Here is a 13,072-nt window from a genome sequence, read left to right as displayed (position 1 = left end):
GAAGGTAGTTTATGAAAGGGAATCCGTTACAAAGGTTAAGGAAGAACTATCCCCTGATGAGGTGAAAGACTGACAAGTGGCAGGTGTTGTATTGGTATGATAAGTTGACGACCGGATCAACTCCTTGAGTTTTACGCCCTTTCTCACTCAATGAAGCATACCCATGAAAGCTCAAGCATGCACTATATCCATGATATGGAGTCCCCTAATTCGGATGTGGTGACCTTTCTCTGTTGATTCAGGCGCTTATACTCCATTTCGAACCAGTATTGATGCTTACATTTCGAACCTGGGACGCAATCATTCACTTCTGCAGTCGCTGCTTCATACCCAAGCTTGGCTTAGTAGAAGAACTCTTTCGACATAACGAATGATGGTGCATCCTCCACTAGAGCAAGAACGAAAATGGGGACTGAAAGAGTGGCTTTCAATGCGCGCCTTAGTTTACGCCTCCTTTTACTTTAAGTAGGTTCCCCATGGAGAAATAAATTAGAAATCTTCTTTGAACATTCTCATTCATTGGTAAGAATGATCAGAGGTAAGACCCCATGGAGCGGTCTAGGTCTAGTGGAGAAGTTCTCATGTTCTACAGGCTCGATATGAATTTCGTGAACAAATAGAAAGTATCTGGTTTAGTCTCATTTTTGTTCTCTACATTCCGATTCAAGAAGAAAGATTCACCAATTCCATTGTGATTCAATCAGTGACTCATTCAATCAATGAACGAACAAAGAAATTGCACATTCACTCATAAAAGAAATGACATTATCAAAGAAAGACCCATTTCTCCTTACACTATCGTCAGTGAAGAAATGAACTCATTTCCATTCAATCAATCAATCAATGATCAAACATGCACACTCACTCATATTCCCTCTTTATTGAAAAGATTCCCACTTTGATTTTAGCTTGTGGAATTCATGAGTTTTGGAGATTGTTTTTATTAAGCTGCTTCTACGTCTACTTTGAAGTTTAACAGCTCTTTCTCAATATTCTTTAGAAGAAGGTATATAAGTTCTATGGAGCATTTTCGGGTTGGGTCATACACCGATCACGGGACGTTGGTAGTATATGCTTACAATACCTCATGCAAGGAGAATCCTATTTCCCAGCCCAAGCCGCCTCAATGAATAAGGGACTTTCATTGCATTTTGGAGTTGCATATGACTTCGATTAGAAAGGAGATTTCAATAGAGCTCCAAAAACAAAGGTCCGAGTAACTCATTCATTCCACTAATAGAAGGACTCGCTCCCCTAGAGATAAATACGCTTCTCACTTTTCTCCTCAAATTCTCTTCGACCTTCGGTTCAATACCTAGTGAGCGAGAGAGGTCTTGTCTTCACTTTTTTAGTCGCTTCGCTTCACTAGGCTTGATCTTGATTTTGAGTCTCGTCTATTGTATAATGAAAGAAATCTTGTGAAGCTTCCGAGTAGTTCACATTGCTCTTACTCAATATTCTTTGATCCTAGCTACAACAATCATTCTTTTCGTCCTCTCCTCCAAACAAATCGAGCACCTTTCGCTCCTCTTGAGGTGAAAATAATTTGATATTTATCCATATAGATCAATAAGCTTCTCGTCTTTCTCTTAATAGAAAGTCGATCCACTATTAATCCTTTACCGCTACGTGGGAGAGATCCAATGCAGATGGTGGGGAGCTAGCTTCAGTTGGTTGGGACTTTTTCCCTAGGCTTTCTTTATTACGGGTCCGGAGGACGACTCATTCATTCCACTAAAACTTGTTAGATTAGAGGTTGGTAAAATGGCCTTTACTGGATTTAACCAAATCAATCTTGGTTTCTTCTTGAGAATGGGACATGAAATAAGCTGGACCACGTTCTCTTAAATCTATAGTCGAAAACCCAATTCAAATGAAGATAGCCAAGTAAGCCAAACCAACACTTCATTGCATGTAAGCAGGAGAAGAAAATATGATTTTAATCTTCTAAAGCATGCAAACACAAGGGACAAACATGAGGAGATAAACTGTGAGAGGGAGGTTTCATTTGCAAAACTTGCACAATTCATAGTCCATTTCGCATTCTCCAAAGCGTGATATTCACTCTTCTAGGGCTTTTTGTCTTCCAAATTGTCGAGTATAAATGTTTTTCAATTGGGGAGGCAATAGAGAGATGGTTGACTAATGAATGAATCAAAAACTTCCCATTTGATTCTGATTTCTAGGTTCTTTTATTTTGGGAGACTTAAAATTCATCTATTTCTTCAACTTTTAGAAGTCTACTGAAATTTAGAGCCCATGAAGTAGTGGAAGAGTCCCAAAACTCCTTTACATCTCCATTATTAGAGTTCAAAGACAATCGAAACGATTTTGAAAAAGAAACATCTGCCTAAGAATCATTCCAAAATGCTATTCTTCAACCATCACCGAACTTGATGAATGCCTAGGAATCCACTTGAAGCTAGCATCTCAAAATACTAATCTAGGGACTATGGAGACTGCAATTGAAAATTCCTTTAGTATTCCATCCAAATTAACTTTCTCCATGGATACTCTTCACCACTTTAGCCCAAAGGGAATTCTTTTCATTTATAAATCTCCATACCCATTTAGCAAGAAGGTTGCATTTTTTCAACTTTACACCATCGATGTCGAGTCCACCATCCTCTTGCGAGCAAGACACCACCTTCCAATTAATCACTTTATGAATAATCTTTTTTGGCATTAAGAATATATACATATAATATGTAGGTATATAGGAAAAAACAGACTTACAAAGTGTGGCTCGACCTCCACTAGAGAGATTATATCTTTTCTACTTATCTAGTTTAACTTGGATTTTATCTATTTCTTGAAATTACATAAGGAGAGCTCCAAGCCGAAGTAGTTATGGAAAACATCTCCAATTTACAGCAAGTTAAAGCAAAAAAAAAAAAAAAAGAAAAAATAACTGTTCAAAAAAACTAGGCATCTTGCTTCCTTCTAATTGAAAGTTCGGTTGTTTCTTTCAAGTCAAATTGACCACAAAATGCTCAAATGAGATTCTTCAATAGGAATACGTAAAAACAAAAAATATATATATATATATGTAAAAGAATTTTCAATGTTTATTATAATATGTAAAATAATTTTCTTATATTGGAGTTGACAGATGGCTGAGGGCCTTCGTGAAACGTGGGAGAGAAACGATAACATTATCGTTCAAAATATTCAGGAGCAAATATTTATGTGAAAGGCCATATTATTTGGCCATTTGACCTTATGTATTATTGAATTATTTGGTTGGAAATGATAAACTAAACATTATTGTCTGCTTGAGTTGTGATCTTGATTATGGGCTATTTGGTATTTTGCCTACAAACTGTATAGTTAATTATCTGTTAGCTTTTGTTTTCCTGTCACAGCTTTATGTTTCTATGGCTAATTGTAGCCAAAAGTTTTATTTATCGATCTTATTTTTCCCAACATAAATGAAACCGTGTTTCAAGCATCAGATGCTGCTACATCATTCAAGGAAATTCGTCGTAGAGATCCGTAAGTTTTTTCCTTTGGAGCTGTGATACTAACCTGTTTGACTTGGTCTTTTCCTCTTTAGCATTATGGATTAGGTCTTTCTGTTTACCAGATTTCGTAAATGAAGTTTAAGACATAATCAAAATATAAAGGTTAATGCTAACTGCTAAGCTTATTTCTAAGATGAAAGATGCTTTTATCCCCTCCCCAAAGAATATCATTACTATTTATGTTGTATTTCTGCTAACTAATTCTTGCATAGCATCTGGTTTGATAATTAAAGTAAAGTTTCTGACATGGAGGTTTTCAAGTTGTAATATATATTTATGTTTTAGGTAGATTCCCAAACTTTGAAAAAACGTTGTAGTAATGAGGTAATTGAACGTTGTATGGTAGAGCATTGGGCTTACCAGGGCCAAGGTATCTTCTTCGATAACAAGTAAGGATAGTCCTGATACTACCTTTCTTTTGTTATTGAAGTTTATTGTTCCTTCTCTCTTGCTTGGTGGTTGTGCACCTATATTGATCTGTACTTCTGTTAATTAATTATAGTCCTTCTCTCTTGTTTGAGTAATTATTGTCTACGATTTTGTTAGCAAAGGCTTCCCGTGAAAATTTAGTTTGTTGTGCTGCATGTCCACGATGATTTTCGTGATTTTAGTTTTAGATACATAAAAGGGATTTTGCATCACAACATGAATGACTATTTCTAAATATGAACCTACAATAACCTCAAATGAATGTCGGATTAAATTGGAAACAGGGCAGATAGAGAGTGAGATGGAGATTGTTTGTATGTGCTTTAGAGCCATCTGTCTCTAAAACGTAGTTTCTTCCCCTTATTTTTTTTTATAACAAGTAATTTTATTGATGTATGAAATTTACAAAAGGTTTGGCGGAACGCCCACGCCAATAGAGTTTACAAGATATTTCTCCAATCAGTCAGAAGAGATGCAAGAATAGAGATTGGAAGAGCTATAGAGACATGAAAAATTACACTAAGTCATAGCAGGATAGATTATATTTTAAAAATAATAAAAAAACCTATCTTAAGGCATGCCTTTTCACTAAGGAGGCGATTGTTCATGTTCCTTCTGTTGGAATTTTTTGTAGAGACATGAAAGTGGGGGCATGAAATTTACAAACGAGGTGATCCTAATCATTCATGTAGAGACATGAAAGTGGGGGCATCCTATGTAAAATGTTTACATAAGACTGAACCATGAATTAGTCTTTTTTTTACGTTATAACACCGTTTACTGTTTAAAACTGACTATCTCAATTATTGATGACCTAGGTAACTTAGTCTTAATCCTGAGTTAACTATGAACTCCTGTTCACACGAGATTATCCTTAGATCTGCATAGGTGAGGGCAGCTCATCAGCGTTGGCCCAATAAGCCTCCCATTTCAAAGGTAAGATCATGTGGATAGCTGGGAACATAGGGTACAAGATGGAATTCACTCCTACCCGCTTTAGGGTTAGTAGATAGGTTGTTCTGTTAAGCATTGAATCCAAGTCTTGAACAAGGGGCCCCACCCTCTCATTGGCCCGAGAGGGATTAAGTTTATAGGTTGAACCTTAAACCAATTGTTCAATAGTGGATTAGTGGGACTTAAGGAGCAAGATGTAATCTTGGGCGTAAAACGGTATTTTGACCCAGCCAAAGTTACGAGCAACCTGTGAAGGATTAACTTACTGATTATGGTTTTATCAAATGGACACAAATATATCTATAGTGAGGGGAGTGCAACTATGGGACTTTAGTGGAATGACCCGTTAGTTAACGAATGTTGATTAACTCGGTTTAAAAGAGTTTAGCTAGTTAATCTTGAATCGTTGGAGCCCATGATCTATAGGTCCATTAGGTTCCTCTGCTAGCTCATATGGATTAAACTTAGAACAGTGTGATGAAATAAGTCGAATTGTTCGAATTGGGAGAAGAAAGGGAAACCGACAAATATAGTGATATAGTTGTCGGTCTTCTAATTAAAAATAGAGCTTTATGTTTTACATACTATAAGTATGAATGCGGATTCATACTAAGAAGCTCGGAATTGATGGAATTGGTCAAAAATAGTAAAAAGTCAAAATGTTGACTTTTGACTTTGAAAAATCAAACTTTGACCGGCCTTATATTCAAATGTGATTTGAATTTTGGGAAAATGAATGCGGATTCATGCTCGGGAGGTTGGAATTAGTCAAGACGGACAAAATGGTAAAAAGTCAAAATATTGACTTTTGACTAAGAAAAGTTAAAGTTTTACTAAGAAAAATCAAAGTTTGACTTTTGATTAGAAATATCTAATGACCATTTTACCCTTGGACTAAGTTAGTGGGAAAATCCAACATTTTGTTGGATAATCCCACTAACTCTTAGTGGGATATGTGGCTATATGAGATATAGACACCTAGCCCACTAAGTTCCACTAATTGTTAGTGGAACATTAGGTGTTGAGATTTAGCAAATGAATTGCATGCATTTTTGCATGTAATTAGGTTATAAATAGAGGTGTTTTCAAATGTTGAAAAAACTTTTGCCTCTTTTATCATTTTCATCATCTCAACAAAAGAAAAAAAAAACCTTCCAATCCCATTTTATCTCCATTACTTTCTACACCAAAATTGGGTCCCACAACCCGGTTCTTTGTCTAGAGGATAGCAGTTGAGTACTAGTGGTGGTCTCGGTTAGAATTGGTAAGAAGATATCAAACCTTTTGAAAGCTTTAAAGGTAATATTTCTTAAAACCCTAATTTGATTAGTTTATGGTTACATGTTAATTGTGGCAATTAGGGTAGAAATTCGATTCTTTTTCCGCTGTGCATGACTTAGTTCTATCACCTTCCATGCGAATCTGTAAAAATTTCCGAATAAGATGCATCCACATAATTCTTTTAAAGTCAGTAAAGGGTGCCAGTGAGGGTGCATAAAAGAAGGTTCATAAGCTTGTTTCATAGGGTGGCAGATTAACCAAAGGAGAGATAGATCTGCTTCCTAAATTTTTCAGCAAAATGGCAACTGATAAACTGGCTGGTGTTTCATCGACAACTTTACATAATGGGCAACAATGAGAGAATAAAGTCATATGTGGGAATTCTGTCACGTGTTAATAATTGCATTATGGCCTAGAAGCACTCTAGGTAAAGCAAAAGCACTCTAGGTAAAAATTATCATCATGTCGAGAGACCAAACAAAATGTTGAATTGAATCGTACTGGTCTTTACTGGGGGTTATTACTCATTTTTGTACTTTCTGTTTTATTTTCCAATTATTTCTTCAATTAAATAAAAGAAAATACTAAATAATAGTAAGTATTATCTTATCCCATTACGAAGGGTATCATCTCATAATTATCTACGACTGTTTATGCTAGTACGACCACACATTAGAGTATTTCTTTTTCAGAAACTAGAAAAAGCTCATAGATAGCCTTTTGGTCTAGGTGCTTGACCAAGAAGCAGTTAAACAATAGTATGAGAGTGAAAGAAAACATTTGAGTATTTTATTATTAATCATTTTTTTATATTGAAGGGTTCATAATTGCATTAAACACACCCCTTGTGCTTTGGCTATTGTTTGAGGTCTGTACACATCTTGATAGGTGGATGGTATTCTAATTAATGTAAGGCTTTTTTCTATGACTTAAAAGTAATTATTTCTGTTATAATAAACAGATTCTGCACATTTCAGATGTTGAGGTGCGAGAGACCAAGATGATGGGAAGCACTCCCATTATCATTGTAGTTGTATGCTCTGACAATCTTTACTCTATAGTTGTGGATTTTGTTTTGTAGGATGAGATGATGTTAACTCCTTTTCATTGAATTTCAACAGTTCCAAACGCAACAGGTCTATTGCATACGTGATGCAAATGGATCAATTAGAGAAGGCGGTAATGTGAGTTATGTTTCTTTTGTTTCCGTCTTTGCTTACACACTAATGCACCTTATGTAATTAGAGTTGAATATTAGACAATCCGAATGAAAATCATCCTGATGAAATATGAAACTTCTGAGTTTCCACTTGCTTCTTGTATTGACTGTTTTACTGTTTCTTCACGGTTCGTATTCATGGTATTTATTTCCGTAACGAATATTTCATGTTCTGGGAAACATTGTAGAAAAACAGAATTTCAACAATCTGTCTAAGCGTTGAAGGAGAAGGCACAAGAACTTAAGAGTTTCTAGGTCGTTTTAAAAACTCAAGTAATACCTAGACACGTTTTGAGCACGTTTTAGGTTGGTTTGACACTAAGTTTGTTGCACTTACACACTTGGTTGTCATCTTGAAGTGCTCTTTTCACACTTTTTGAACTTTTTGGTAGCTTATGAGTTACGAACCTACATGTAAGCTTTCTTAGGTCGTTTTGAAAGTTCAAGTGATACTTAGACACGTTTTGAACTCGTTTTAGGTTGGTTTGAAACTAAGTTTGTTGACCTTACTCACTTGGTTGTCATTTTGGTCTTAAAGTGCTCTTTTCACACTTTTTGAACTTTTTGGTAGGCTATGAGTTACCTGTTGGAATTTTTTGTCCTAAAACTCGTAGTTTGTAATCATATCCTGTTTCAATAAAGTTGTTATTGAGAAATTAAATAATCCTAAATCCAATAAATCAAGTTCCAAGGCTATTTTTTGAATAAACTTGAACTTTATGTGTAAACATTAACGTGGATCAAGTTCGAGTATATATAGCCTAAATAGTCTATAGTATATGAATAAAGGTTGGGCGCCTTATTTAGAGAAACTATGGATGCGGCCCACTTTGTGTAGTACAAACGAGGTGATCCTGAATCGTTCATGTAGAGACATGAAAGTGGGGGCATCCTATGTAAAGTGTTTACATAAGACTGAACCATGAATTAGTCTTTTTTACGTTATAACTGTTGGAATTTTTTGTCCTAAAACTCGTAGTTTGTAAATCATATTCTATTCAATAAAGTTGTTATTGAGAAATTAAATATTATAATCTTAAATCCAATAAATCAAGTTCAAGGCTATTTTTTGAATAAACTTGAACTTTATGTGTAAACATAAACGTGGATCAAGTTCGAGTATATAGCCTAAATAGTCTATAGTATATGAAATAAAGGTTGTGCGCCTTATTTAGAGAAACTATGGATGCGGCCCACTTTGTAGTACAAACGAGGTGATCCTAATCGTTCATGTAGAGACATGAAAGTGGGGGCATCCTATGTAAAATGTTTACATAAGACTGAACCATGAATTAGTCATTTTTACGTTATAACACCGTTTACTGTTTAAAACTGACTATCTCAATTATTGATGACCTAGGTAACTTAGTCTTAATCCTGAGTTAACTATGAACTCCTGTTCACACGAAGATTATCCTTAGATCTGCATAGGTGAGGCAGCTCATCAGCGTTGGCCCAATAAGCCTCCCATTTCAGGGGTAAGATCGGGTGGATAGCTGGGAGCATAGGGTACAAGATGGAATTCACTCCTACCCGCTTTAGGGTTAGTAGATAGGTTGCTCTCTTAAGCACTGAATCCAAGTTCTTGAACAAGGGGCCCCACCCTCTCATTGGCCCGAGAGGGATTAAGTTTATAGGTTGAACCTTAAAACCAATTGTTCAATAGTGGATTAGTGGGACTTAAGGAGCAAGATGTAATCTTGGGGGTAAAACGGTATTTTGACCCAGCCAAGGTTACGAGCAACCTGTGAAGGATTAACTTACTGATTATGGTTTTATCAAATGGACACAAAATATATCTATAGAGAGGGGAGTGCAACTACGGGACTTTAGTGGAATGACCCGTTAGTTAACGAATGTTGATTAACTCGGTTTAAAAGAGTTAAGCTAGTTAATCTTGAATCGTTGGAGCCCATGATCTATAGGTCCATTAGGTTCCTCTGCTAGCTCATATGGATTAAACTTAGAACAGTGTGATGAAATAAGTCGAATTGTTCGAATTGGGAGAAAGAAAGGGAAACGGACATATACAGTGATTTAGTCGTCGGTCTTGCTAATTAGAAATAGAGCTTTATGTTTTACATACTATAAGTATGAATGCGGATTCATACTAGGAAGCTCGGAATTGGTCAAAATAGTAAAAAGTCAAAATGTTGACTTTTGACTTTGAAAAAGTCAAACTTTGACCGGCCTTATATTCAAATGTGATTTGAATTTTGGAAAAATGAATGCGGATTCATGCTCGGGAGGTTGGAATTAGTCAAGACGGACAAAATGGTAAAAAGTCAAAATATTGACTTTTGACTAAGAAAAGTCAAAGTTTTACTAAGAAAAGTCAAAGTTTGACTTTTGATTAGAAATATCTAATGACCATTTTACCCTTGGACTAAGTTAGTGGGAAAATCCAACATTTTGTTGGATAATCCCACTAACTCTTAGTGGGATATGTGGCTATATGAGAATATAGACACCTAGCCCACTAAGTTCACTAATTGTTAGTGGAACATTAAGTGTTGAGATTTGGCAAATGAATTGCATGCATTTTTTGCATGTAATTAGGCTATAAAATAGAGATGTTTTCAAATGTTGAAGGACTTTTGCCTCTTTTATCATTTTCATCATCTCAACAAAAGAAAAAAAAAGCTTCCAATCTCATTTTATCTCCATTATTTTCTACACCAAAATTGGGTCCCACAACCCGGTTCTTTGTCTAGAGGATAGCAGTTGAGTACTAGTGGTGGTCTCGGGTAGAATTGGTAAGAAGACATCAAACTTTTGAAAGCTTCAAAGGTAATACTTCTTAAAACCCTAATTTGATTAGTTTATGGTTACATGTTAATTGTGGCAATTAGGGTAGAAATTCGATTCTTTTTCCGCTGTGCATGACTTAGTTCTATCAATAACACCGTTTACTGTTTAAAACTGACTATCTCGATTATTGATGACCTAGGTAACTTAATCTTAATCCTGAGTTAACTATGAACTCCTGTTCACACGAGATTATCCTTAGATCTGCATAGGTGAGGGCAGCTCATCAGCGTTGGCCTAATAAGCCTCCCATTCCAGGGGTTAGATCATGTGGATAGCTAGGAACATAGGGTACAAGATGAAATTCACTCCTACCCGCTTTAGGGTTAGTAGATAGGTTGTTCTGTTAAGCACTGAATCCAAGTCTTGAACAAGGGCCCACCCTCTCATTGGCCGAGAGGGATTAAGTTTATAGGTTGAACCTTAACCAATTATTCAATAGTGGATTAGTGGGACTTAAGGAGCAAGATGTAATCTTGGGGGTAAAACGGTATTTTGACCCAGCCAAGGTTACGAGCAACCTGTGAAGGATTAACTTACATCTGGTTTTATCAAATGGACACAAATATATCTATAGTGAGGGGAGTGCAACTACGGGACTTTAGTGGAATGACCCGTTAGTTAACGAATGTTGATTAACTCGGTCTAAAAGAGTTTGGCTAGTTAATCTTGAATCGTTGGTGCCCATGATCTATAGGTCCATTAGGTTCCCTTGCTAGCTCATATGGATTAAACTTAGAACAGTGTGATGAAATAAGTTGAATTGTTCGAATTGGAAGAAGAAAGAGAAATCGACAAATATAGTGATATAGTCGTCGGTCTTCTAATTAGAAATAGAGCTTTATGTTTTACATACTATAAGTATGAACGCGAATTCATACTAAGAAGCTCGGAATTGATGGAATTAGTAAAAAATAGTAAAAAGTCAAAATGTTGACTTTTAACTTTGAAAAGTCAAACTTTGACCGACCTTATATTCAAATGTGATTTGAATTTTGGAAAATGAATGCGGATTCAATGTCGGGAGGTTGGAATTAGTCAAGACGGAATAAAATGGTAAAAAGTCAAAATATTGACTTTTGACTAAGAAAAGTCAAAGTTTGACGTTTGACTTGAAATATCTAATGACCATTTTACCCTTGGACTAAGTTAGTGAGAAAATCCAACATTTTTGTTGGATAATCCCACTAACGCTTAGTGGGATTTGTGGCTATAGATATAGACACCTAGCCCACTAAGTTCCACTAATTGTTAGTGGAACATTAGGTGTTGAGATTTGGCAAATTAATTACATGCATTTTTGCATGTAATTAGGTTATTAATAGGGGAGTTTTCAAATTGTTGAAGACTTTTTCCTTTTTTATTATCCTCCAACATCTCTCAACAAAAGAAGAAAATTTCTACCTTCCAATTCCATTTTATCTTCATTTCTTTCTACACCAAATTGGGTCCCACAACCCGGTTCTTTGTCCAAGAGGATAGTAGTTGAGTACTAGTGGTGGTCTCGGTTTGAATTGACAAGAAGGTATCAAAGTTTTTTGAAAGCTTCAAAAGTAATATTTCCTAAAACCCTAACTTGATTAGTTTAGGGTTACATGTTAATTGTGGCAATTAGGGTAGAAATTCGATTCTTTTTTCCGCTGTGCATGTCTTAGTTCTATCATTACCAACTTACACTTAAGCTTTGCTAGATCGTTTTGAAAGTCCAAGTGATACTTAGACACACCTTGACCACTTTTTAGGTTGGTTTGGAACTAAATTTGTTGCACTTGTGCACTTGGTTGCCATTTTGGGTCATGGAGTGCTTTTTTCACACTTTTTTAAATTTTGGTAGGTTGTGAGTTACAAACTTATACTTAAGCATTGTTTGGTCGTTTTGAAAATTCAAGTGATACTTACACACGTTTTGAATACATTTTAGGTTAGATTGAGTTTGTTGCACTTACATACTTGGTTGTCATTTTGGGTCTTCAAGTGCTCTTTTCATAGTTTTTGAACTTTTTGGTAGCTTATGAGTTACGAACCTACACATAAGCTTTTTTAGATCCTTTGAAAAGTTCAAGTGATACTTAGACACGTTTTGAACTCGTTTTAGGTTGGTTTGAAGCTAAGTTTATTGACCTTACCCACTTGGTTGCCATTTTGGGTCTTGACGTGCTGTTTTCACACTTTTTGAACTTTTTGGTAGGCTATGGGTTACCAACTTACACTTAAGCTTTGTTAGATCATTTTGAAAGTCCAAGTGATACTTAGACACGCCTTGACCACTTTTTAGGTTGGTTTGGAACTAAGTTTGTTGCACTTGCACACTTGGTTGCCATTTTGGATCCTCGAGTGTTTTTTTTCCATACTTTTTGAACTTTTTTGGTATTATGAGTGACGAACTTACAAATAAACATTCTTAGGTTGTTCTGAAAGTTCAAGTGATACTTAAACACGGTTTGAAATTTTTTTAGATTTGTTTAAGACTAAGTTTGTTTCACTTGCATACTTGTTTCACAAGCATTTTGAACTTTTTGTTAGTTTATGAGTTACGAACTTACACTTAAGCATTGTTAGGTCGTTTTAAACACATGCTGTGTTTGTTTGGAACTAAGTTTGTTACACATTTGGTTGACATGTTGGGTCTTGAAGTGTTTGTTTTTCACACTTTTTGAAATTTTTGTAGGTTGTGAGTTACGAACTTACGCTTGAGTATTGTTTGGTCGGTTTGAAAGCTTAGACACGTTTTGAACTCTATATGGCTTGAAACTAAGTTCGTTGCACTTAGATACTTCGTTGCCGTTTTGGGTCTTGAAGTACTTTTTTCACACTTTTTGAAATTTTGGTAGGTTGTGAGTTACAAACTTACACTTTA

The 13,072-nt window shown here is 35.6% G+C and overlaps 1 long non-coding RNA gene across 1 annotated transcript; it reads left to right on the top strand.

Moving 5' to 3' along the window:
• The first annotated feature begins 3,743 nt into the window (after positions 1-3,743).
• Positions 3,744-7,369, top strand: LOC116402847. The gene is made up of 3 exons (XR_004215507.1): positions 3,744-3,913; positions 7,150-7,221; positions 7,310-7,369. It is a non-coding gene; the product is annotated as an uncharacterized LOC116402847 (long non-coding RNA).
• The last annotated feature ends 5,703 nt before the right edge of the window (positions 7,370-13,072 follow it).

Source organism: Cucumis sativus, chromosome 3, assembly GCF_000004075.3.
Source record: "Cucumis sativus cultivar 9930 chromosome 3, Cucumber_9930_V3, whole genome shotgun sequence".
NCBI lineage: Eukaryota > Viridiplantae > Streptophyta > Magnoliopsida > Cucurbitales > Cucurbitaceae > Cucumis > Cucumis sativus.
The sequence above is the reverse complement of the archived record's forward strand: the minus strand, read 5'-3'. Positions and strand labels throughout refer to the sequence as shown.